Source organism: Scleropages formosus, chromosome 2 (genome assembly GCF_900964775.1).
Source record: "Scleropages formosus chromosome 2, fSclFor1.1, whole genome shotgun sequence".
Classification (NCBI taxonomy): Eukaryota; Metazoa; Chordata; class Actinopteri; order Osteoglossiformes; family Osteoglossidae; genus Scleropages; species Scleropages formosus.
Window position 1 is genome coordinate 9,436,250 of NC_041807.1, and position 27,026 is coordinate 9,463,275.

A 27,026-nucleotide genomic window follows, 5' to 3' on the forward strand; every position below is an offset into this window, starting at 1 on the left:
CATCTGGCTTGCTGGCGGGGAAAAGGCAGGGGCCTGGGGAAGAAGGTTCTGGAAGCTTGGCTGTGAGGGTGTGCAAAGACAGATGGGTGCCAATGGATTCTTCACTAGCCTGAAGAGTAGCAGCCTGTAACTGTACTACGGTAGCATAACTAACTGAGGGATGCAGACTGTCCCCGGAAGTACAGCGGAACCTCGGTTGGCGAACGTCTCTTTTTACGAATAATTCGGAGTACGAAGTGCAAATACGAAAAAAAAATGTTTCCGTATACGAAAGGTGGCTCGGAATAGGAACAGCACGCGAACAGCCTCAAGGCCGTCGAATTCGGTATTCGAACATTCAGTGCATATGAGTCTGTTGAGGAATAAAGGTATTCGTAAACTTCTTCGGTTTTCGAAAGATTGCCTCCGAGCATGAAAATGCTGTTTGAACCTGTACGCGTGGGTACGCTTCGGGAAGCATCGGGCGAGTAGGGAGACAACGAATACCCTGCGCCAAGCATCAGTTGTATACGTAGCCTCACGTTGTGAACGTCTCGTACCCAAAGCTCTCGCGCACGCGTTCAAGAAATTCTTTGCGATTTCCTTTAGCGTACGTACGTATTGTGCATACCCTAAGCAACGATGTCACCCAAGAAAATAATAGCAGCATCTGAGAAGAAGAAGGTTGCCTGTATCCTAATAGAACTGAAGAAGGAAATCATCGGGAAGCATGAACGTGGTGTACGCGTGTCTGAGCTTGCCAGGATGTACGGCAAGTTAGCATCAACGATTTGTACCATCCCGGCAAATAAGGAAGAAATCATGAAGGCTGATGTTGCAAAAGGAGTGACAGTGTTAACAAAGCAACGGTCTCAGGCCATCGAGGACGTAGCGAAGTTGTTGCTTATCTGGATAAACAAGAGGCAGTTAGCGGGTTATCATAGCGTGTCTGAAGCTATCATTTGCGAGAAGACAAGGCAGTTGTACACTGATCTCATAAAAAAAACGCCAGGATCAACGGATGCGGATCTCGACTAATATTTTTGGGGGCGTAGTACCAATTATTCTCTTAAACATTATTTCTTATGGGGAAAGTCGTTTCGGTGTACGAAAATTTCAGCGGACGAATGAATACATGGAAAGAATTAAATTCGTAAACCGAGGTTCCACTGTATACTGAATTTAGGCGCATGTCTTGTCACAGCTTTATTTTACAGTTTTTTTTTTATATTGCTTCCCATCACAAGATGCTGAGGGACAGCAGATGTGCCAGTCAAGAGTCAGAAAATAGGCTTTCACTGACAGGTATGAAATCATACCTGTGTATTCAGCTCCTGGCTGATATCAAAGTCGATTGGGATCAATGACAGTGTCAAAGGATCCAGACAATGACGATGACGCGGAAACCGAGTAGTTGAGCCAAATGTCAGTATTCACACACACCATATTTCCCTCCATTTCTGAAGCCCAAATCAAACTGAAGTTCTTGGGGTTCTCAGTGAAACATGTGTATGTAACCCGCTGCGCTATGCGCGTGCGTGCGTGCGTGCACGCACGCACGCACGCACGCACACACACACACACACTTTCTGAATTTCTTTACGACAAATGAGGAATAATCACCCTCTAGCAAGGATGAAAACTCATTACGTTCCACCACGTTTGAAGGTCCATATGCAACTATTAGTTTAAATAATGCCATTTAAATAGCACTTCTCCATGTAATCAGAATATTGTAAATTCGGAAAAGCCCTTGTTTTAGCATTTGCCCTTAATCTTCTGCATTTAAATCTATTTTCCCGTTAACAGTATGTGATTTTATTCCTCCTTTGTCGAGACTCCTCCTATTAAAGCAGGCTATGAAAATACAGCGAGTCCCCTCTCAGGTAATGTGTTTATTTCTTTGGGCTCCATCTAGTACTTTAGCCAGCTCCAGCGTTTCTATCCCTTATCACCAGGGCCACGAGGGGCATTTTAGCTCCCCCAAATCACATTTACCACATCCTGGTCTCGGAGTGTGTGAAATGACTGCCAGGGAAGCGTGGCCGCAGTGTCGGCCCAGAATTGCCACCGGACTCAAATGGGTTTGGTGCTTTTCGTCCAGGGAATGCAGAAATGGAGGTTTTTAACACCTTGGAGAGACCTTCGCCTTTGTGAGCTGACACTAGCGGTGCCCAGCGGTCCCGTGAGGCGGTGTGGGGGTGGGGGTGCTTACTGAGTGCAGCAGGACAAAGACCCTCCACCGTAAGACCAACAGGAGTGCCGGACACACTGGTGTCAAACACACACAGACACACCTACACATACAATTCAGCCGACACGCACATATTCACATTTACTGAAACGCACATACAAGTACACGCAGGCTCAAAGGTATCGACCCACACCGAGATGACACAGGCACAGAATGTGAATGTAAATTAGTGGCACGTAACCAGAATATCATAAAATAACCTGAACAGCGAAATGGATGCAAAATAAAACACAGACAAATACATCTACCTACAGAGCAAACGAGGACGGACATGGACTTGCGAATAATAAAAAAATCACCGCAAAACACACATCTACATATTTCCACAGATGCACCAACACACAAACAAAAACTGGAACCAAGAAACAACTAACAAATTATGCCAAAGATATTGATCCACATACAAAAGAATCTCCGTTATGTGTCGCTTTCCAATTAAACTCCCTCTTAACATCATTTGTTCCTGAAAAAACAGTAACAATAACCAAAACAAGGGCCTTAAATAAGTCCGTATAGTTAGCGCAGCTCCATATAGCAAGCATTTACATGCAAATTCACAGAGAGCTGCAAAGAGCTGCATCTTCTGGCAGAAGCTACATAATGAACCTGTAATGGTCCCTGATCCTGGAGAAGCTTTCAGGGACAAGAGCATCTGTATTCAAATGAGCACATTATTTTAAGCACGCCTTCGTATGGATGTTTTCCGACAGCTCTGAGCTGCAAGTCAATCATATGGTAAATTAAACCAGAATGGAATCAATTGATCCATAAACGATCAGGTTTCAATGAGACGCATCAGCCCCTGCAAATTATTTGTGTTGTTTTTGCTCAAGCATTAGGAAGACGCAGTCCTCATTCCAGTTGTTATTTCGGAAATTATATTCGCAATCGAATCGCAATTTTTCACACTTTAAGCACCCAGAGGAAGTTCAGATAAAATTTAGGAGTTGGAATTGGAAGTGACAGGTCAACAACATGAAGAATGACTCCACTGGGGCCATCAGCTAAGTAGATCCTGGATTTAGGAGGCCAGCGTCAACCCGCACGGCCTGCTCTGGTACAAAAGGAGGGTTCGAGCAGGAATGGCGGAGGTGTTTATTGTTGGCCCTGCCGACCTTCAACAGAAGATGGGAGGGGAGGAAAGCAGTATGGGGGAGCACTTCCGAGCAGTTTCATCTCTGTTCACACAGAACACACAAACAACTTCATCTCCACCATATCCCAACACAGCTTAATGACAGTGAGGGACAAAGACATTGTGCTTGCGGACATTTGTCTAATGACGTTAAACAAAGGTCAAGTCATTCCGGAATGTTCCCCAGATTGTCTAAACAAGTGCAAAAGAAATAACAAGAAATACGATTTTGTTTCCTTTTGTTGGGACAAAAATGCTTTGCCGCTGGAGAGCAAAGCGGGAGGACCATACGGTTAAAGAATGAAATCTCAGTCAAGAGAGACTGGAGGACAAACCGACAATGTTGCCTTAAAGAGAAATACCACAGATATTGATTACTTCTTTTCAGACAGTTCTTTGAATGCCTGAAAGAGCCAAATATTGAGAAGAAGGCTACGGGCTTGGACTGCTGTCACACGGGAGCTGCGGCGATGATTGGCACTGCTGCTCTGTGTCAGCAATACACACCAATTTCTGACCGCTGGGACAATTAACATTATAACCTCCCTGCACTTTTTATTTACAATCACGGCGAATCGTTTCTCCTCGCCCAAAGCCTTAAATTATTAGTGACGTGCATAAATGCAAACAAGTGGGATGGAGGGGGGGGGGGGGGGGGGCAGGGTTGAGCTGAGTAGGGTTCGGGTGGGTGGGTGGGCGTGGGGGGTGGTTGTTGATCGGTTTGCTAATAATTTCCAAGCTCTTAATCTTGTAGAAAGGGAAATGATTTAGTGAGGGGAACAAATCTCCAGTGACGGGGCTGGAATTGCAGGTCCTTTTCTGACGGACCCCGAGGGTGGAAGGGGGCGTGGGGTGGGGTTCAGCCCATCGCTCCCGTTTCTCTCTACTCCACTGTACCCCCCCCCCCCCCCCCCACCCACAGAAAACCAGCGTAGCGTTTTGAATCACCGATCGCTCACATAATTGAGTTTAACACTCTTTTCTGGACAAAAAGCAGGGCCTTTGAATCGAGGAGGTCAAATTACCTCTCCAGTCAGGCGATAAATATGTTGAACAAGGTAAGAGCTCTCACCCGCATATTTCGATGCTGAACTCAATTAGCAGAAAACAGGAGATGCACAGTTCTTCAAAACAGTCACTTATCTGTCATTATTACATGCACGACATTTCCCATGAATCTTCTATTGTTTGCAGGCAGATGCCGTCTCCTGCAGTCGTATCGTACGACAGGAAAACACGACTTCAAACTCACGGCCCCTCGCAGTCCATATGGACACCATAAAAGGGAGCTTTGACAAACACGGGGAGAGCGGCGATTCGTTTGCATCACATGACACAGCTAGGGAAAGATTGGTTGCACGGGGATTGGAAAAAACTGGCGGCCGGGTTGGTCCCGGCCAGCACCGGGCCACCAGCTCTCGGCACTCCTGACTCAAACAGGCCGAGACCGCAGTCACGGCGAACGCCAACAGGTGCGAAACCAGCAGCCAACGCCGGGCCGAGAACAAGACGGCAAATTTTAAACACTGCCGGTCGGGGCTCCTCTCCACAGGTATTCCTTGCTGACAGCTTCTCTGGTTTCTCCTGCCGAGCGTGAACCTTGAAGCACGAGAAGAGGAAGCAGACTTGGGAAAAGCACCCGAAAGGTTCCGTAATGACATACCGTACAACGTTAGTTTGGTCTAAGCACCCCACACTGCCCCTAGCGCTCACATTTGGGCCACAATATACTCCTTACGAGAGTGGTTTTGTGGAAAATAATCACAACTTTCCTCTTCCACACCTCCAGTAAAAACAATTTACATCACGAGAGCACCGACGGCTTGCAGGATCCACAAAGGGGCCACGCTTCCTCACTGAATCCTAAGGCTGAGTGTGCACAGCTCTCCAAGACAGTGGCTCTGTATCTGCTCGGGTGTGAGATCTACTGCAGCCCCTAGGTTTGGTCCAGTTCCACGCCGTGGGCAACGAACGGACGGGGGGCAATGCTAGTCGTCAAAACGTTTACATAGAGGGTGGAAAAAAAAAACAGCGGAGACAGAAGGCAGACGGTACTTGGCGAAAGGGCCGCTTCATTGTTTGTTGCTTTAAGTGCAATCGGCGGGTTATTGGAAGCAGCCGTTCCGGGTGGCCCCCCGAGGCTGCCGAGCGTGAGTCAGACAGGGGTCTCCCCTGGCTCCCCGCCTGCCAAAAACGCCATGTGATGCGTGCCCCTGCCCTCCACCCCACCCATGCGGGCCCAGGAGGCTCTCTCTCTCCTGACGATGGCAACATGAGGTTAGCATTATCGGCGCTGAAAGCACGACAGGTGGGTCACATGGAAGGTTGCTAATTCCGCTCAGACGGCCAGACACATGGCTCCTATTATTTTCGGGATAAATCTCCAAAGAAAATATCGGAAGCTCCCGACGGCCACTACTGTTCGCCGTATCGTATTTTCGCACAAGCGCGCGCGCGCAGATATATTACATACACATATTTCTAGCAGGCCAAGTATGGCTTACGGAGCAAAACCGAAAGGAATACGAATGTAAATAAAAACGTAAATCCGAAAGGCCCAAATGGGATTCAAGGGAAGGGATTTTAACACAGGGTAATGCTTTTTTCCCTGTGATACCAGCTAGGCATTCTGTGCAGCTTTGGGCCCTTGTCTATCGGCGGAGGTAATCAGAGCATCGGCGCTCGCGGGCGCGTCTCCGAGGAACATGCACATGCGGTGTTTCTGTGTCAGTGGGATTAATGCGGAGCTCACCATGTCATCCCTGGCCTCTCTTTAAATAGCAGGAGAGACCTGGAGCCTAATGCTCAAGGCATTTAAATGGTCTGGATCGAAAAACACTTCTCGAACTCCCTACGTGACAGAAACGCTTTCTCAAAGTGTGTTTATGCCTAAAGAATCCCTTGTACGTAAGCTGCTGAATTTAATAAACTTCACACATGTTCTTGTGGGGAAACAAATAACGTGTAAGCGGCAGCGAGTGCGCTTCGCCGTTGAGCCCAGTTTAAGGGTGTTCAGACAGAGCCCAACCTTTTATCAAATTGTTGAACCTGAATAGTTGCCGAATGACTGAAAGAAAAGCATGCTTTTAACCATAGATTGTGGGCAATTCAACAGTTTTATTGGTGCCTTTCAATGCTTTAAAAAAAACTGTGTATTCAAAGGAGCAATAAGCAGCTTAGCCAACGGCAAATTACGGAGGAAATTGGTTGTGATACTGTAAAATGGAAAGGCCCGACTCTCCCTCTCACGTCTTACAGCAGTTCCTTGGTCGAGCATGCTGGCAGCTCTCAGGGAGAAAAGAAAGAACAACTAATGTTAATCTCACTTTTGGAAAATTCTCTCCTAGCGAGGCCCTTTATCTCTTTGCTTATGTAGGGAATTCTTTGCAGATCACAGGATCGTGCTGGACTTGGCATGCTTTTCCAGCGACTCCGTTCACACCAGTAACACCAGGCCTCTCCGGGCATTCGTCATGGTTTTCATATTCGGTTTGCTGTGAACGAGCAGTCCATTCTTCTCAGAATCTAGTTTAGTTATTCACTTTTTATTCGTTCGGCCGATGCTGTTCTCCAGAGCGACTTACCGCGTTACCGTACACTAAGTTACTTACAACAATTTACTCATTTACACGGCCGGGTAATTTTTACTGTTTCACTTGAGGGTAACTTGCTGCATCAAAGGTGCTGTAGGCGGAGTTGGAATCTGAACCTGGCTCCTTCAAGTGTAAGACAGAAGCTCTAACCACGACACTACCTGCCCCACCCCAGGTTTCACATAATACAGGTGTTATCACCGGGATATTTTTCCTTTTTCTTCCAAAAAAAAAGGGCCATCCCCGTCACCAGCCTTGAAATCCTGTACTGCTCAAAAACGGGTTTTGCTATAAAAACATATTCCTCCGCTGAGATTACTTCCTCCTTCCTGCCACCAGAAACCCTGGAAAGCAACGTTAATGGGCCCTTGTCTCAGCGCGCATTTTCTGCCCAGTAGCTACGGCCGAAAAGGCCTAGATGAAATGTGCTGCGAAGACGATACTGACAATCTGGGTTTGCTAGCCAGAGCCCGGCGGAAAGCCCAGAACCCCCCACACACACACTTCTCCTGACCCCAGCGCTTGGCTCCCCGCTCGCACACATAGCATAGCCTATCACAGCGTTTTGAAGGGGCAGCCAAGACCACGTCGCTTCCCGTCTGACATCAAGAGCTGAAATCCGGGCTGTCGAGCTTCCAGAGAGCCCCGGTGTCACTCAGACCTCGATCAGACACCACAGACATCCACTGACGGAGAGCAGCTCTGACTCCACGGACTCGGCGTCTGCAAGCGAAACCGATTCAAAACACCGGGGCCACCAAGGCACAGCCATCAACCGTGCTTGTACGACTTAATTATTCCAGCCGAGGGTGAATGTCTGTTCCAGACGCAGCGAAGTTCCTTCTGGTGCGTCTGAAGTTCTGTAATTGTTTAAACCCTAGTGGAAATGGCAGTGGCCGTTCCTCCTGGTGCCAAGAAAGAGAAGAAATGAAAAAGAAACACTGTTCTCCGAAGCACTTTTTTCTTCCTCCAAGTCTAATTCGACCCAACGCAGGCTTCAAGGAACATTTCAGCGTGTGCATATTCATCCTGAACAGCTCAGCGTTTGGGATAAGCACTGACCACAAGTTGATAATGATGACGGTTTAATTAGAAGCTCCTCTTTACGCTGGCAACCACGCGCACCCCCTCCACCCTGCAGATGGCGACCAATAAATCTGGCTCCGTGAGGCAGCCCCCTCCCCTTCACCACCACCCCCACCCCACGCCCCTCACCTGAGGCTTGCCTGGGGCTCTCTTCTTGCCTTGTAAGACCACCGTGCTGGTTCAGAAGAGCAGGGTGGGACAGCTAACAGGTGACTGGGCTCCCAGCAGGGCTGCTCCCCACCCCACCCCCCGCAAACCCCAGCATTCACACACACAGACACAAGCATACACAGACACACACATACGCAGAACTCTCTAAAAGATCTGAGTCCTGCTCCTTGAAACAATTCTCCTTGTACATCCGTTCCCGGTTAACATGCGCCGATGGCGACGGTTTTCTCGAGTCGCAGCACCTTGTTTACAGAGCAGCCACAAAGCAGCAAGCAAAGGCTTACCGCTGACTGCCGGTTCGTTTGCCAAGAGCTTCCCAACTGAACCAGCGAACTAAACGGCAGCCTGTATTCTCTGTAAATTAGGGCTTCGCTACGACTTTCTAACACAGATTCCTTTCGTTTATAAGAAGCGCCTCTGGGATCCCTGGCTTCGACCCCTGCCCTGGTGACCCACAGTCGCCACAGTGTGCTAGTGTAGACCCCCTACCCCTATGCCTGGGGCGGAAGCCTGCTGCAGAACACTGCTGCGGGTTTCCTTTCTTGGGCTCTGCGTCCGTCCGGACGGCTTGGGCAGCTTCATAATACACCAGCAATAGGCGAAACCACAAATCTTCTCCGCATCACTTCAGCACACATCGACTCTTCCCCCTTGCATAAAAAAACATAAATGATAAACTACAGATGTATTGTGACTGTGATGTTAGCTCCACCCGAACTGGCAAAACAAATCTGCTCTATCTGAACTATCTATTCCACTTGCAGCAGTACAGGTGTGGTTAAAGCGGGGTACCTTCCAGGACCAGAGGAGATGTCTTCTTAGCAAAGGCGTAAACCCATCATGCAGTAAAAAAAAAAGACACAGTAAAAACACATCCTCAAGGTTTTCATATTTTTCAACAAATAAGAAGGATAATCCCCTATTGTCAACGCTCAGATGCAAGCTTGACCAACAGAGGCCTCTTCAAGTACTATAGTCCAATCTAAGATAAAGAAGAGTTCAAAAGCAACATTAACAAATATATTTTAACTCAATTGTGCAATTCAAAATAGTTCTGCTCAGAAGAACATTTTTAATAAAACATGACAATGATTTAAGTAAAGCTGCCAGCACTTAGGACTGGACACCGGTAATGAGCCACAGCACTGACTAATGACTGAAGGCACTGTGCATTGGCACTCCGGCTGCGTGTGGCACTCGGGACGAGGGCGTCCACCAAGACGGGGGAAAAATAAAATCAAACGTAAACTTATTTAAGCTGCCGGTCAGCAATTTGCTGCTGAAAAGCCTTTGTGTCCTTTGCGGGCACTTTTCTTTCTGACTGACTAATGAGAAAGCGGATGAGTTTTAATTTCATTTCAGTTTTGCTTTCCACTTTCGTCACAGCGCCACACACTCATATTTTCCTAGCTCGCTACACGATGTTTATTCAACGCTGCGGTTAATATGTTGGCACCGGGGCGGCAGGAGAAATATCTCCGCCTGGGCTATGCCAGCGTTTTGGCGGGGGCCACGCCGCTTTGTCATGTGGAATACATTTTGAGTATATTTATTTATATATCGACACAAGCCCTAAATAATGGAGAGGCTGTGAGGAACGCCTGTCCACCCGCACCCAGCCATCGCCCTTCGCCGGTAGGGTGAGTAGACCGGGTCTCAGCTCCACCGGCTTGGCAGGACGCGTTCGGCGCAGCCTCTTCGTCAATAAACAAAGAGGTCCCGCTCAGCCGCCTCTGCTTTAAAATAACAGTGACGCCATTATCTCGTAGCCCTCAGTGCGACGCGCAGCCCAGACGCCCGGGCAGGGTGGGGGGTGTCTGAGCACCTTTTCCACCACTTTGAAGGCATTCCTCCAAGCGCCCTCAGCAGCCCCCGTCGGCGACTGTCATTCCCATGTGAAGCAAAGCGCCCCTATAGCTGTACGCAGAGGTGTGTGTTATGCGTTGGCCAGAGAGTTCCTACAACCCCCCCCGGCCAGGACCTTCCCCGCCAGACCAGATCTGTTGCACTTTATTTGGAGAGGGGCAGCAGTCCTGGTTTTCCCACTGACGTACACAGCAAAATCCATCTGCTAAAGCTCTGCGAGCTCTGTGTGTAACCGCCGAATGGGAAAACAAAGGCCTAGGCTTGGACGGTGAGAAGAATGCGGGCTCAACTACTGTCATAACTTTAGCCGCAGCGTTTCTCTCGTACTGCACCCCTGCATGCCCGCTTTTGTCACTTTAATGTGTTTTTGGCACCAGGCGCTCCCACTTTCCAAGCAGGAGGACAGCGGGGAATCCAATTTTTTGCCTTAATACTTCCCAGTTTTTCCTCTAGGACACTCTGCCTGCTTATAGCTACCGTCTGGCCTTTTCTGAACGGAAGCATTTCAGCGTCATGGGTTTGAGCCCAACCTCCCACCCCCGAGAGGCAAACGGGAGAGCGGGCGTGCCGCGGAGATGCTACTCAGACTGCGAGACGAGGGCTGCGACGCAGAGCCAAGCCGAGGTAACCAGCTGCCGGACCCTACCTCGAGGTGCAACGTCATCGCGCGTTCCCCGCAGAAGCCGATAATTTTCATCCCCGCATTGCCGAGTGAGACAAAAAGGCATGCTGGGGAAGAGCGGTTGAGGGGCAGTTATCCTTTGTGGTCTTTGGAGGGAGCGATCGGAGAGCTTGCAGAAAACAGACAGGCTGCTGGTGGTTTTTCACCCGCCGTCGACGCAGAATGCTGCCGTAATGCATAAGGCATCCACTGGGCTGGAGAGCAATGACAGCACCGCACGTCTCTCCGATAACCAGCAAAGGGCCCGACGGCGAAGAGGTGTCAGTCATTAGGCCTTTGTTACTGTCACACATCCAAAAGTCATTATTTAGCAGGCAGTAGGCTAAACGGAAGGCCAGGAGTCAGCAAACAGTCCTGAACTCCGAGACCCCAGACTCTGAAAAACAAATTAAGACTTCTGTCAATTCCTGAAACGTCTGTTTTTTTGCCCTTTTTGGTGCATTCGACGTCGACGATGCCTTTTGCCGTAAGTGCGTTTTAGCTTCCTGAAAATATCTCTTTTAAAAATGTATTTCCCTAACGACTGAAATTCCATAAAGAGCGAAAAAAAAAACCACAGACAAGTAAAACCACATAGACACGTGTGAAGAAGCACCCTGTTGAAAGTTAAGCACTACATGCATCACTTCAAATGTTCATCGCAATTTCTCACAATTGTTTAATGATTTTCACATCTGTGCCGCTGTAAAATCATCTAATCGGATGTCAGCCCTGTATATATTAACTGAAGCACTGTTTTCACAATATGGCGCTTTCGCTTATTTTCCACGAGTGACTTTTTTTTTTTTTTTTTGTCAGCGGCACTCAGTCGATTTCTTTTTTGTTATTAATTCATATTTCCCAGCGGCGGACAGAGTCGAGAGTCTCCTCGTCCCACGGCGCAGCTCGTCCCCGGCTCTCTCCGCGTCCCTTTCTCCCCCCTCTTCCCATGTGGAGAACCGATCAGTTTTTTGCGGTAGCAAATTCCAACAGACGGGCTGAGCACTAACCTCCAAGTGCCCCATCAGGAGCTGCTTCGTACCCTCAGAGGAGGGCTCCTGATGAAACAGGGCCGATTCTTAAGATGACCAAAAACAGGAGTTGGGGTTGGCGGAGACTCCCCCACCATCTAGGAGTCAGCTGGCCCCGAGGTGACCCGCCACCGGGCCATGCTTAGCCCCCCCGGGAGCCAAAAATACTACAGCACACAGAACTGACAGGGATAGAAAAAGCACTGCATAGCATTTTACAGTCATTAAGGTGTTACTCTGTTTTACCATTCATTTATACGCGCTTGTGTTACGCTGCAGAACGAGACACTGACATTTGTTAAATGTGGAAAAAGCAAACAGCCAAGACTCCCCTCTCTCACCCAAGTGGATGTAAAATCCTGATCACCGGTGGTGCCTTGTAAATCCCGCAGCCAAATCATGTTATATCAATTAGTGACCCTGAGCCACTTGAACAAGCAGTAAAGTTTGCCATCCATCACGCGGTGACAGTTCTGCAGCGGACAAGCGCAGAGAGGACGAGGGGCAGGTGGGGATTCTTCAACCATCGAGGGCGCTATTGAAAAGATGTGTCCTCGGAGCCGGAGCAGGCGTTCCTTGCCAGCGCTTCGCTGAAGAGGCGCCTCTACGCAACGGCTACCGGCGTTTCCGGAACACGCCGGACTCCCCGAAGCCCGCGGAACGAGGCGAGCTTTCGTAAATCAAAGGGCGATGACTTGAATCGGCCGTCGGAGGCCGTGCCACACACCTTTCTCATTTGCTACCAGCTTTTGAGCTTCCTTTGATCTCCCATCGAGGCATTCCCCGCGTTTGACATGTTATAAACAATTCCGAAAAGGACTGTTATCATTTCCTTCAAGCCTCCCATTAAAGCCTACAGGGTTAGTACGGGCGTCCGTAAACAAACGTTTGCAGTGATTCACGATGCCAGTGGAGCTAAAGGCCACGATTTAAGGCCGTGTTGACAAGGCCACAATCCTTTGTGCTGTCTGTCATCTAATCACAGGCCTTAAGCACGTTACAAGTTTCCGGTGCCTTCCGCAATCCAGAAACACTTTGTAAATGCAGTTAAGACAATAGCTTGCTTGCGGTTCAAACGTTTCGGAGGGGTCTCCATAGAAGAAGCCCTGAGGGATCAGATCCGAGAGGAACCAGGAGAGGAGACTCCGAGGGGCTGTAGCCCTGGAAAGCCCAGAAGGACCGCACAACGGCCATCTTGTTCTCTAATTGCGGACAAGACCCCGCGTCACATCCTGGGAGACCGGGAAGGCCAGGCGAGCAGATCCGGCAAAGCCGTCGGCATGAACCCAACAAAAAGTCCCGACCCCTTTCCGAAATTCCTCGGCAAGTGCAATTAAAATAAAAACAATTAATGCAATTCAGCGCTAGGCAATGGGGCAAAGGGCGTTCGCACGACCAGACAGCAAGTCGATACGAAAGGAGCAACTGACACATAGGCTCTTAATAGGAGGAGGAAACGGTCAATATTCCGTCAGTCATTACCGACTGTTTAATCATGTTATAATAAAGGGCAAGTACATGTTTTTTTTCCCTTCCTCTAGGGAGCAAGCACGAAAAAGGAATGTGGAAAAAAGAACCCGCAATGAGGGGTTCGCTAAAGAAAACTAACTTTGTCTTGAAAGGGTTTTGGCCACGAGACAAACTCTCCACAGAAGAGCGAGGACCGACATAAACATTTATGCAAAATTACAAGTGTATTTGGAGAAGCGTGCAGGGGTCGACCACGCGCACGCCTCCTGGGACGCCGGCGGTGGGCCCTGCGTCCACGAGCACACGGCTCCGCTGAACCGCTGTGGCTTAATTACTGCGCGGCAGCACGCTGGAGCCGCTTTGATATGGAAATGGGCCGCGTCGCCCTCCTGTTCGTGGAGAAGGCCTTCGAACGGAGCTCTCGGAAACAATGCGCATGGCTCTGACACCCCCCCCCCCCCACCGCCCCCGCCAACCACCCCTCTGCTCCGGGCCGCGGTGCACAGAGAGAGACCTGTGCCAAAAGACACACGCGCTCGCGCACGATCTGCGCTTCCCACAACCAGCTCCACATCTGGAACATGGGACACACAGGTGACAAAGCAATTACCAAAGCATCAGCCGCACATGAGTACTAACAACAGATGTGAGCAAGCCAGGGAAAACTGAAAAAAATTAATAACGGAAAAATGTGAATGCGTTTTGCTCACACACTACGCTGACTGTAGAGTCACAGCCTTACGAGAGCTTTTAAAAACATTCCGATCCAAAGCGGCGGTCCACCGAGTTTCGGCGCAACCCGCATTAGGTTTTCTTGTTTTTCGAGGGTTTACCAACACCTCCTGTCGGGCGTCTGGCAACTGCGGGCGCTCGGCTTCAGTAAGTCAGCGGGACGCAGGTGAGGCTTTCCCGCACTGACAAAGGGTTACACTGTCCCTTTACACAGGGAGCATGAGGATGGAAATTGTATGTTCAATTATCTATTCTTAGAAGAGCACAAATCTGGTTCCAAGGTTATAAAGCAAAAAAACAATAAGGGCCCTGAAAAAGAAACAGTCCATTTCAGCTTCCAGCGTGGTTAAAAAGACATGCCAGACCGTATTGCTATGTTACGAGGCCTCGTGTGCCGTAGATCCAGCCTTTTTTTTTTTCCTTTTCAGCAGCAAGACTGCAATTTAGGCGTGTTGTTAAGCCACAGATAAGTATAGGCTGGCTAATTTGTACTTACAATGTGGAAAGAAATACTTACGAGTAAAGTTTGTCTATTTCCACAAGTCCATTAGCGGAATTACTTATTTATCTGTGTTCAAATGGTTAGAGGATCACAAAAAAGACAACTCCCTGTTCTGTCCCTACCCAGTGACACCAGCAGGCTTGTCCCCCGTATGTCGTCATAACGCGATGTCACCAACGTCCACCCGCCCGCCCTCCCCAGGTCTCAGTCAAACCTGTGAGCGATCAATATTTCAGAGTGAAGTTACACTTCGGGGTGACAATGGCTTCATGGCTGAGTGCTCTGAAAGTCTCCCTGGCAACACAACAGCAGCGTGTTCACCGAGTGGCTGAGTATGAAACTTACAGTTCCGAAGGAGTGACGGTTTTCAGGGCGTGCTGCACTGTGGGCATTCGTCAAACCCGGTACATTTAAGGCCCTTCTTCCTCCTTTTAGTGCCGTTCTAATGATCTGAACCACCCGGTATCAATTCATGCAGTAGATTAATACCACATCCCAGGAAAAAAAGTGGAACGGAGGCTCTTTTTTCTGTTTGCTGAATTCCAAGCTCGCATTAATAAAACGCTATCGCCGACGCCGCCGAAAGCCCTCGCTGTTTAATTACCCTCAGATCTGATAATTCCGCCACTTCTGGCTCCTAAATAGGATCTATGAAATTAATCTGTTAAAGTGTAATAATTGATTAAAGTATGCCAAATAATCCCGCGAGCGGTAAACCCGCCACCATACAACTTCACAAGGTGGGGGAGGGGGGGGGTGTGGGGCGCGATGAGTTACCAGGACACAGAACGCAAAATAAGCGATGGCAGGGCCCCGAAATAAAAACGGCCTTGATGGTTAAATAATACATCCTGCTAAAACTCGAGGGAGTTCGGATCACTACAAAAGAAAGCTTCCTGATAAACATGTTGCCATTGGTTTTGATCATTGTTGAAATATTCCACGGCAAATTAGCTAACACTAATAAAGACAGATGTCACAACATGTGCTCCCATATTTATTAGGCCTGCTATCCTCCCTCACTTCTGCCGTACCTATTTAGCTTCACCCGACCTGCTGTTGTTTATCTCCTCTCATCTTTTTCTTATCATTAGGAGTCTGTTTGTATGGGAGAAGCCCTCCAATATGGCAAGACAAGCAGTATCCGAACCCGCATTAATCACACTCCGCCGGGCTCGCGCTGCTCTACGTGTGCCGGCCGCTCGGCCGAGGAGCCTCGCGCCTCGCGCTACAAGCTGACACAAACAGAAAAGAGCTACACATCTCCAGTCCTCGCAGTCTTACTAATTCATTGCTTGCATTAAAAATGCAGCTTTCACGAAGCTCGCGATCGTTCGTCGCGGCGCTAACGTGGCCGAGAAGAACTAAGGTTTTCCTGTTGCTCTGATTACTGTAGAATTTGCAGGAAATGTAAAGGTATGTTTTAGAGGAGACAAAATGTACCAATAACCCAACGGTGGAAATTGTATGTGTGTTTGGCTATCGCAAGGTGAGTGAATTTTCAGCACACCTGGCAGTACTTATGTTTTTTTTTTCTGATTCTAAAGGTAAAAAAAAAAAAAGAAAATTATTTCACAAAAGCTTCACATGTTGCGTTACCTTCAGGCTATTGCTTCACCGGTGGCATTCATCGTGTGTTATTCTATTTGGGTTCATTCAATTTTTTGAGGTTATTAATGACCTCATATTCATGAATTTCTGTCAAAATAAATGCATTCTAAAACAGGACAAACTCCCCTAATAGGATAAATGTGCTTCTAATATAATACCAGAAAAAATGGTCGGGGCCAGAAAGGAAAAAAAACTATGACCATGTGTCCTGTGTCATATCCATGTTCTTGCTTTCGCTTATCTTAGGAAAGCTCCATTCCTTCAAGGCCACCATGAAATAGAGCTGCTAACAGTATGCTCTTCGTAATATGATTTCAAAAAAAAATATTCCGTTTCCCAGTACAAAAAAATAATTGATTTGAATAAGAGGGTCAGCAAAAAAAGATAGACTTTTTTAAATTCAACCTACTGTGGCATTCCACTCAGTTCATTTTAAAGTTCAACTAAAGCATTGCATCGACAACAGCAAAGGCAATAATGCCGACCAGCTGAATTCTCCAGAATGGCAACTGCTGATTAGATTTCATCAAACCACAGAGAAGCAATTAGTGCTCATCAACTTTGTCAATCTCAATTAAAAAAGTTTCTTTTTTTTTTTTCTTTAAAATCTCCTCTCTGCATTTTACATATGGGGGGAAAGCGCTGCAAAAATGCAATAGCAAAGTGGGGCCAATAATTCACCTCCTGCTTCAAGGTAACACTTTTTACCACTCTCTCAAATCAATATTTCTAAGTATTCCTTCAAAAGGAATATTGCTGCCTCTAAATATGAGATCTATAAGAGCCATAACCCATTATTCTCTCCATCTCTATATTCTATTACAGCACCATATCCAGCTGCTGAAATGACTGTTAGTGCTACTACTCCAGAAATTATTGAAAAGACACAATAAAAAATATATTCTACACAGTACAGATAGAAAAAGTCAGTGTGGCACAGTACATCAAGACAGAAAAATTCCGCGAGCAGGAAAACTAATATCCCACCTGAACTGATTTTAGTAAACACACATTTTATGTTACCACTAACCCAAATCTGGCAATAAAGCGGGAGGCAGTAAATTAGAGTGAGAAATTGTTTCAAAGCAACGAATATAAAATGGAAAACAAGTGTAGTCCTTGGTCTCCGTTTCTGCCAAGCTAATTTAGAAATAATTGTATTCATTATATAATAAGAATTATTTAATTCTCATTCCTCACTTATATTTGCAGTGGCATCTATTTATGCAAGGCAAGCACGGGTGGTCCCGAGAGGTCAACATTCAACTAACTCAAAAAATGTACACACTAATGGGTCGGGTAGAGCACCTGATATCATCAATGACCCATGAGCACAATAGTTACTGACAAAGGACTAAAACATGATTTAAATCCTCAATAAGATGACATGAAGTGAAACTGCCCCCCTCCCCAAAACTCACACACTCTGCTGAGGTCTTTGTAACTGGAAGCAAAAACCCAGATTAGAGTAAACAGTACCCCTGGTACCAACTTTTCCTCTTTTGACCCCTGAAACATCTCTGACACAAACGCCTACATGGAGGTTTATAGGTGAATACATGTGAGATAAGGCAATTCTTACAATCCACAGGCAAAGTTACAGTAGTGAGAGCATGGTTTGAGTCCCACTTTAATGTGTTAACAATGTGTTACTGTCCATATGTCAAATGTTCATTGGTACAGTATCAAATATTACAGTGTCTGACATTACAGTGTCTATTATTACAGTGTCAGTTATTACAGTGCCTCTGATTTACGTCTTTCAGTCTAAAAAAGTTTTTCAAAATTTAACTAAAATAGAAATAGGTGGTTTAAAAGAAAGAAAAGGTCAGATATTTGATTTCAAGAAAAAAAAAAAAAGCAGTAAAGGCACTTTGTTCCGAACGCTCAGTAAATCTCCAGTTTAATTTAGGAGTGCGATATGTAAAGAGTCACACATTAAAATTATATTATTTTTGATGGTTTTTCCGACGTTGGTGCCGCGTAACGGATGGACGTGAGCTGCAGCGAAGTACCGCGCGGGATTTTTGAAACGTCCCGAGCACGCGGGCGCACGGACACGCGGACGCGTTCGAACGAGCGGAGCGCACAGCGAGACCGCGCGAAGAGCGGCGCTGCTGCCCGAGCTTCCCGGAAACACCCGCAGCTTCCCGGAAAAAGCGCAAAAGCACGACGGAAAAAGGCGCGAAGGAGACGCAAAAAAAAAAAAGAAAGCGCGTGTCACAAAACTCTCACGATCACAGTAAATCGGGAATAACGTAACGGAGACGCTTCGACGTTCGGAGGGGAAATTCCCCATTTATCCGCATCTGGAGCAATATTAGTGCCCAAAACAGCCGCTTCAAAATTCAAAACGTGCAGCACACGTCAAAAGCAAGTGCTAATTTATTGGTTTAAAAAAAAAATCAATCAATGTATCTGCTCCTGATATTATCTTTTATAATTTGTGGCGATCAATGAACGCATATTCTCATTAACTGAAAGTAACACAGAGAAAGGATAAAAGAAAGACGGGGGTGTTCAAAGAGCTGAGGGGTATTTGTGGTTATTTTGCTCTTATGAATAGTGACACGCCGGCACTAAATGACCATTGAGGGGACAACAGTCAGGACAGGCAGTCGGGGGGGGGGAGAGACGAGACAGAAAACGTCGCTCCAGCGGACCCGAGCCCTGCAGAGGCGAACGGAAGTGCCCTGTCTGTCCGTCTGTCCCGCACACCTCTGTCCACTAGACCCGTGTCCAGCAGCGAGGACAATGTGCTGAAGGAGCAGTCTAATTATAAACATGCCATTTGGACGCACATTGGAGCCCAGAGCCACCTTACCTTATGAGGCAGAAGTGGCAACTGAGGGCAAACAGCAACTGTTCAAAACAACATACCGTGAGGGGATCAAGTTCACCCCCGGAGAAGGATTGTCTTTCAGACAGACCCCCATCACTGAGGACAAGAATGCTCTATAAACACTTGGTTATTATCTGGCCACCTACAAGTAAAGAAAAAAAGAAAGTGTGACGAAAGTGGCCCTGTCTTTAATTAGGATAGCCAGGAGAGAGAGACAGGGTAACCCTTGTAGGGGACTGATGAAACTGCAATGCATTTGATGGTTTTGGTTGTGCAAAAGCAGCCCTTCAAATTCCCCCAAATATTGTCTAGTTTGCTATTTCATACATTAAAGTTTTCCGGGCTATGTAAATGATTTTTAAATGACTGCATATTCTTTCTTGCTCTTTTAGTTTTTTTTTTTTTTTTTTTCCTGCGAGGTGTCCCTGCGTTTATTTTGGACAATAAAAGTTTCTTTGCTTATTTAAATATTATCGCTTTGCGCTCAGAAGTGCGGTGCGGACTATCTGAGGAGCGCGTGTGTAATGCTAGGGAAACACCCTTTAAAAAGAGTTTATCTCGGTTGTCCAGATGAAGTTCTCTCTCTCTCACACACACACACACACACACACACACACCGCAATACAAAACCCTGGCACTGCAAATCCTTCTTCCAGGCCAGGGGTCTCAGAAATGAGTGTCTTTTTCAAATAACCTTTTTTTTTGTAATTGATCAAAAATACATCAGAATTATAGTCTCTACTAGATGTTCGCTTTAAAAGATTTAATTTAAAAAAAAAAAAATAGAAAAACGCTAAGCCTCGAAAAGCAAAAGAAAATGGGAAAATGATGATTAACAATAAGTTTAAAATGTCTTCACATACGCCGTCAGATTTGCGCGAAAGTAGACTACAATTAAAATAACTTATTATAAGTGTGAACAAAACATAGTGAAATCCTGCTGTGTAAATATATTGACGAAAAGTTGTACCGAATTTCGTCTATATATTGTCTTCAATATTACGCAACTAATTAGTCAGCATTTAAACGGATTACAAAAAAAACGGGATGGGCTGCGTCCGATTTGTTCAGGAAAATGACAGTAATAGCAATGATAATAACGGTAATAAAGATAATGATTATAATATAAGTACTTACTTACTTGAGTTGTTTTGGAGCCGCAGCCCTTGCAGGGGACCCCCGGCTCGTCCACGCTCTGTATTGTCTCTAAAAGGACCGGGCCGTGTATGAGGGCTTTATTTTAATTTATGACTTATGCATTCTTCTCGGGTCAATTTGCGTGACCCTCCACCGAAACTTAAACTCGGGGACAATTTCCCAGGCTGCGAACGACACACAGCAAACAAGATGCACCACGCACTTCCCAGTTTCGTCTGATTATTAAAATGCCCTTTATACATTTCACATCGTAATTAAAGCGGGCGGTCGGAAAATAAAAATGCAACAACAACAACAACAACAAAAAAAAACTTCAAAGAAAGTTTTTTTTTTTTTTTCCTTTCTAGGTCCCGCGAACGGGGGGCTGCACGCGGAGGCGCGCGGCCGTCACCGTCGTCGAAGAGTACCGCTCTGTGGACGCCACGTGAAACTGCGGGAGCGGCGGGCGAGCGCGCGGCGTCGCGAAACCCACTTCCACAAGCGTCCCGGTAACAACCACGTTCATTAGCGACGCTTATTTGCGGCGAGCGAGCGAGCGCGGCCGCCACGATCCGCGCGCGCGTTCAACTTCCAGCCGTCTTAACGGGAGACGGAGGCGCGCCCGGTTTTGCGCACAAAACCGAACGAGGGGAAGCGCACGCGACGCGGGGGATCTCTCGGCAGTGGAGCCATACGGTGTAAACGACGGCGAAGAGCGCGCGTTCAAGTTGGGCGCACTTGGAGTTGGAGCCGCGAAGTGGCGCCGCGAGGATCCGCTGCGAGGGACCCATCCGAGAGGGGATCGCAGCCCGAACCGCGGCGGATACTTTTTTAAGCACCGACGACGTCTGTTACGGAAAGAAGCAGAACTACTGCAAACACAGAAAGAGAAAGGCACTTCGCCGGGCAATGCTGCAACAAAAGCATGATACACTGACTGACTGTGTGTAATATAATGTCCAGCAGCTGCCCTCGCTCGTGTAAATGTCTCGGAGGCGCGTGGAGCGGAGAAGGAGGAGAATAGATGCCCGCCGTTAATGACAAGCGAGATGGCACATCAGTGACAGACGAGAGCAGTGGGAAGGAAGGAAGGAAGAAGGTGAAAAAGCGATGGAAATGAGCCCCACGGCAGACACACAGATTCACTCGGGGTTACCTTCGCGGAGCGTGTCTGCAAAAACCACACACACGCACACGCCGGTGCTCCTTGCGATATCCCTTTTCCGTGTTTATATCTCTGAAAAATAATAAGCTCTGATGTCTGCAGAGAAGGACGAAAAAGAAAGCGAAAAGAAAAAAAAAAAAAAAAAAAAAAAAATGAAGAAACTAAAGTCTGCTGGTGTTCCCACGGGCCATACAGAGAGGGAATCCCGTTCTTTTTTAAAGACAACTTTAACTGTCAGGACTGCGCGCAGCTTTTGTTATATCATCTATTTTATTTCTCTTCTCGCTGCCCCCCCCGCCCCTCTCCCCCTGTCTGAGAAACAAGTGGAGGCGATGGTTTTAGTGCTGTCAATCTTGGCAATCAATGTGAGCGGCCATGTCGCAAGTATTCAAAGCATTTCCCGTCGTGCAACATCAGAAAGTGAGTGGCCAGGGCATTGATGTGAGGGAGGCGAAGAGGCAGGGCTCCCCCTCCCAGGCAAGAGAGGCAGGAGAGGCAGGAGAGGCTGGGGGAGAGAGAGAGAGAGAGAGAGAGAGAGAGAGAGAGAGAGAGAGAGAGAGAGAGAGAGAGAGAGAGAGAGAGAGAGAGCCACCGAGACGCTGTGGAGAGGGGGTAAAGTGCTGGCCAGGAGGAGAGAGAGCGCGGAGAAATCACACAAGAGCACGTATAGAGATCTAGGAAGAATGGGCACAACTGAGACTTGGCTTTTGGTTTTAATAGACATGATGATGATCATGATTTTAGAAGCAGAACTCTGAACAGGCATTCTGAGTAACTGCAGTCCAGTGATGCTCGTGTTATGGCCGGGTTGTGTGTGTGTGTGCGTGTGTGTGTGTGTTTTTTTTTTTTTTTTTTTTTTTGCAATAGCATGAAGTGAAAGTGGTTCGCGTAAAAAAGAAGTTTGTCACGTTTGTCGGAATGCGAACACGCGGTGCGCTCCCCGGTTTGCGAACAGTCTCTGCAAAACGGACAAGTTTAAACAGCGAAGCGTTCGACGAAAGGGGATTTTTTTTCTATATAGTAAAAAAAAAAAAAGTTGTTACAATGAAAATGAACAGTAGAACTGAGTTGCTTCGAAGAAAACCCACATCTTTGCGAGGCACACAGGTTGCGAACCGCCTGCGTGGGGAAAAAAAAAAAGGTCCAGTGGTGTCAAGGTATGAATTCCACGACACAAGGGCATAAGGAATTGTCCTTTCATTCTACGTCTATCCTTGGAGGGGAAAAAGGAGATGAAAACGCGTTTGAAAATGGACTGTCCGCCCGCTCTTTAAGTATATAAAAAAAATAATAATAATAATAAAAAGATGAAGATCACCAAAGGTACAATAAAGTTCAATGGGCGTCCTTGCGGGATGTGCGGGGGAGTGTGCGCTCGGGGTGCGGAGCCTTGCGCAACACCGCGGGGATTTGTGTTCAAGTACAAAGGAAATCAATTTAATCAAACATGGGTTAAATGACAATGAAATGAAGCACACCGAGGAGGAAACCTTGGCTCGCCTGTGATTAGAGCTACTTTTCAGTAATCTTTCCAAAAAAAAAAAAAACGCATTTAATATATAGCTTCACACACGCAGCACAATTCTCACACCCCCTTTTCAAAATTAATTTAGTGGACACGGTAATTATCTGTAAGACTTTCATACGTTCAGCACCTTAAGACGTCAGGCGATGCACTCTGATAAACATTTTTAATTAAACTGGAAGTTAATGTTTCACTGACGCTTTGCAATTAAACTGGGAACAAAACTAATATATAACATTCTATAGCTTGCCTTGCAACATTTCTATACAAAGCAAATTATTATTTTTTTTTATTTTATGCCTGATGGCTTTATGCAGTTTGTTGAAGGTAAATGTACTGTTATTGCTGAAATTATCTAGTTGTCATTATTCATGAAAGCCATTAAACAGCAAACTGCATCCTGGGCCAATTATCTCCTCATTTTATGAACAGGAGGTCAATCAAGTGCTGTTTAGGCCAGTGCCATTCAAAGATATGTTTCCTAGGGTCACAGATAGGAGTAATTTCAGAAGGTAGGTTATTGCATGATTTAACAATGCAAAAAGACTCGACATACAGCTCAGATTTAGGGCTGACAGCACCAGCTGCTTGTACATGTTTCAGGAGCACTTTCACTGATTTCGTGGAAAACGCCAAAGTCCAACAGCAAAGGAGCCTGAACAAGTTTCTCGAAACTCCACACTCAGCAGAAAATACGCTATTTATCAATACATGGGAAATACATGGATTTTTGACTGAAGTTAAACACCTGTGCAAAAATATGTTACAGCATTTGATTCGACTGCACCAGTGTGCTTCACTATAAGAGACAGGAGAGATGTTTGGTTCACAAGTGGGCCAATTTCTCACAGTCTTTCAAACCTGACAGCATAAGCAAAGTCCAGTCATTTTTTCACACTTATTCCCTTAAATGAGAAGATTAGAAAAATGAACTTGTCCTTTCCATTCTCCAGAAATGAGATGTGACATTCAACTAAATTTAAGAGAGGCAGTGCATTTGCATTGCAGCATGTTCACCTTAAACAAATGATATTTACATCATTTTAAGTGTACATATTACCACATGTCCCTTACTCTGACTAAGTATGAAAACATACGCTGCTCCATTGTGTGTATCATTTTATTTATACAATCAGTCCCCCAGCTAAACACCCCTGTTATCTAAGTGCAACATGAGCAATTTCAGCTAATTTGGACAAAGGTGCCAGACTGCTGATCGCAAATCAATATAAAGTAAAATAAAAAAACAAACCATGGCTTAGATGTCCAAGGCACACTTTGTAGTTATTAAAGCGTAAAAAGCCCTCTTGTTGGATATAATGAAGTTTTAATTAAAACTGGCTCTACACTAGCTTGACTTCCCTAAAACTACTTTCTGCCACTTTATGAAATGAATATGTCAAAGCCTGAACACTCATTTTTCTGGTAAAAGAAAGAATTCTGGGGAAGGTCAGAATTCAGAAAATAAAATTGGAAAAATGACATTCTTGGATTTGTAAATTACACAAGTTAAACCAGAACAAAACACCTTTTCACAAGCTCACATACATACAAACAATAATGCTTTAAATCCAAATTTTACCACTGGCAAAAAAAGAAAAGACAATTCATTGAAGTTGTGCTGATAATAGAAGGGTGTACTTACAATGAGAGGGCAAGCGGCAGTAGGAAATGCTGTTTGTTAACTGAAGAGTCACAGGGAGAGAGTGGGAGAGGGGGAGAGAGAGGAGAGAGAGAGAGAGAGGAGACACTGGGACAGGGAAAGAGAAAGAGAGACAGAGAAAGAAAGAGAGCGAGAGTGGGAGAAAGAGAAAGAGAGGGAGAGAGAGGAGAGAGAGACAGAGCCGACCCCAGGACAAGGAAAAAGAGAGAAAAAGAGAGAGGGAGAGAGAGCGAGCGAGAGAGAGAGAGAGAGAGGGAGATGGAGAGAGAGCAAGAACGGTACAGAGGCAGGACAGATATCCCTTCACCATATCTCATCATATCCCTTATCTGTCTTTCATTTCTACATTCCCTTTGTTCCTGAGAAAAACCACATCCTCCACACATCGCATCTCCATCCCAATACCCAGCTTGCACCAAAAAGGAGGATAAATTATTCAAGGTGAACATTCCCTTAAAGGCAATAAAACCTATTGCACTCAAAGAGTTGTCTTTTTCTCCCTAAAAGACTCCCCCCCCCCCCCCCCCCCAATATGGAAATCTTGGAGTTATTAAAGAAAAAATATTTTAAGGTATATTTATAAATAAATTAAGCAGTGTCTAAAGAAAACATACGTGTGCGTGTGTGAACGTGTGTGTGCGTGTGTGTGGGAGGGGGCGTCCAACTTGAACGCAGTGTGAAGAGACAGGATCCTCCAGAATGACTTGTGGATTATAGATATGCATTTATTTGTGGATATGGTATAAGAAGCTCTCAAGTCCTCATCACAAGTAAAGGCAGAGTTGTTCTGACCTATAAATCCACACCATTGCTGATTTCTTTTTTTTTTTTTTTTTTGGAGATGGGAACACCTTCATCCCGACAAATAAATGCATTTTTTTTCTCCTTTTTCCCAGATGTAATGCAGATATATTAAGACGCCACAGTGGATCTTTTCCCAATACAAACTCCAGGAACAGAGAGAAAACTGCATCTTCTCAAACGCAGCCACGTTTGAAAATGCACAACTGCAGCAGGACAAAAACTGGGGAGAAACTGCCGTACGCAAGGTAAGAAAACATTAATTACACGTGTTGTTTTATTAACAGAAATAACACAAGAACGATGGCGTTATAAACCTTGTAGCGGAGAATCAACTGGTTATTTCACATTTGTCGAAATATAGAAGAGAGAGTAAAACTAAAGTAGACTAATTACGTCAGTTTTTCCAAATGAACAACAAGTCTGTAGAAATTTTCAGTCAGTCAGTGTTACATTCGCGCGGTATTACACGCAGATTAAAGTGATAAATAAATGTTATTATCAAAATAAATTTACGTTTTGTGCTGTTTTTTTTTTTTTTTTTTTTTTTTTTTTAATTAAATAACTGCTATCAGTTATTTAGATGTACCTTTGGTGCAGCACATCCGAGCTCCGAGACGTGGGCAGGTACGTTCGGCAAGGTGAGGAAGAGCGCAGTGCGGACCGCACACGCCACCTTTCGGCGGACGCCAGAATTACACACACACGTGTACGCGGGTCGTGGGAGCGTCTCCTAATCGCACCGACACTCTGCGTTTGCTTACATTTCGCTTCACGCATTCACTCGGTTTGTATATAATTATACATTTAAAAAAATTTATTCAGTTATATGTTCTTTAAGAAAGCAGATGTGGAGAAATAAATAAAAAATAAAGCATCTGCGGGAATTTTTTCGTCCGCGGAATTTATGAATGAAATTGTGATCAAAATTACACTGAAAACACTTTTTCATGTAGGACAAAACAAGTGCAAAACATTTAAACGGATGTTTATTTTTTACTGATGTTAAATACATGTTGTTTTTCATTACTCATCGCGTAGGCAGGTGAAATAAATAAAAACAGAGGTTGAGAGGGAAAAAAAAAGCTATGAACGCATGTTCATGCACAGATAATATTCATTGAGAGTTTAAGCGTTTTGTTATAACATTTATATACGTCCTCGGTGTTTCCACAAAGCGAGCCGACACACGTGTTGTTACACTAGTCTATTTCTGTGTAAAGAGACACGTGTGTGTGTGTGTGTGTGTGTGTGTGTGATCAGTTTTCTATCTCGTCTTAGCTCTTGTACTTTTTACACCTTTCAATTAAACCAGAAATAACAGCCACTGTTTATTTCTACAGCAGTAATGATTTTTGCAAGTTTTTTTTTTTCTACTTCGTCAAACTGAGAGTTAGGAATTTTCCCGAAATTAAATATTGCCTAGGCAAGGCAGTGGTGTTTTTTTTTTTTTTTTTTTAATCGCTTTGTCAAAATGAATATCAAGTGTATGTAAAAGATTAATTAAACCATGACCTCGGTCCTCTTCATAACATTTATTTTGGCACAAGTTGCCACGTTTTAACCAATTGTTCCGCGTTTCTTGGGAATAAAATGCAAATCATGAAGTCATACGATTTTCTGTAATTCTCTGAAGAAAACAATAAATCATGGTTATCATGGGTCCTTCGCCTTTTATTGTTATTTTCTATACATACACGAGGTTTTGAAAATGTATTTAATGAATGTTCCCGATGACTGTATTTCAACACAAAAATCCCTTCATCCCACTACATTGACTTTTGGGAGAATAAATTAGACTG

At 45.7% G+C, this 27,026-nt stretch overlaps 1 protein-coding gene across 6 annotated transcripts in view; it reads right to left on the bottom strand.

Annotated features, from left to right (window-relative positions):
- The window catches only part of LOC108940348 (transcription factor SOX-6-like), a 163,451-nt gene extending 142,091 nt beyond the window's left edge, over window positions 1-21,360 (bottom strand). For 4 of the 6 annotated variants that reach the window (XM_018762503.2, XM_018762486.2, XM_018762493.2 and 1 more), the window contains exon 1: window positions 20,075-20,366. The gene's annotated coding sequence lies outside the window, so the exon portion shown is untranslated. Of the gene's footprint in view, window positions 1-20,070; window positions 20,367-21,226 lie in introns of those variants that run through there. The other 2 variants (XM_018762459.2, XM_018762469.2) reach the window with 2 other exon arrangements.
- Window positions 21,361-27,026: the final 5,666 nt, after the last annotated feature.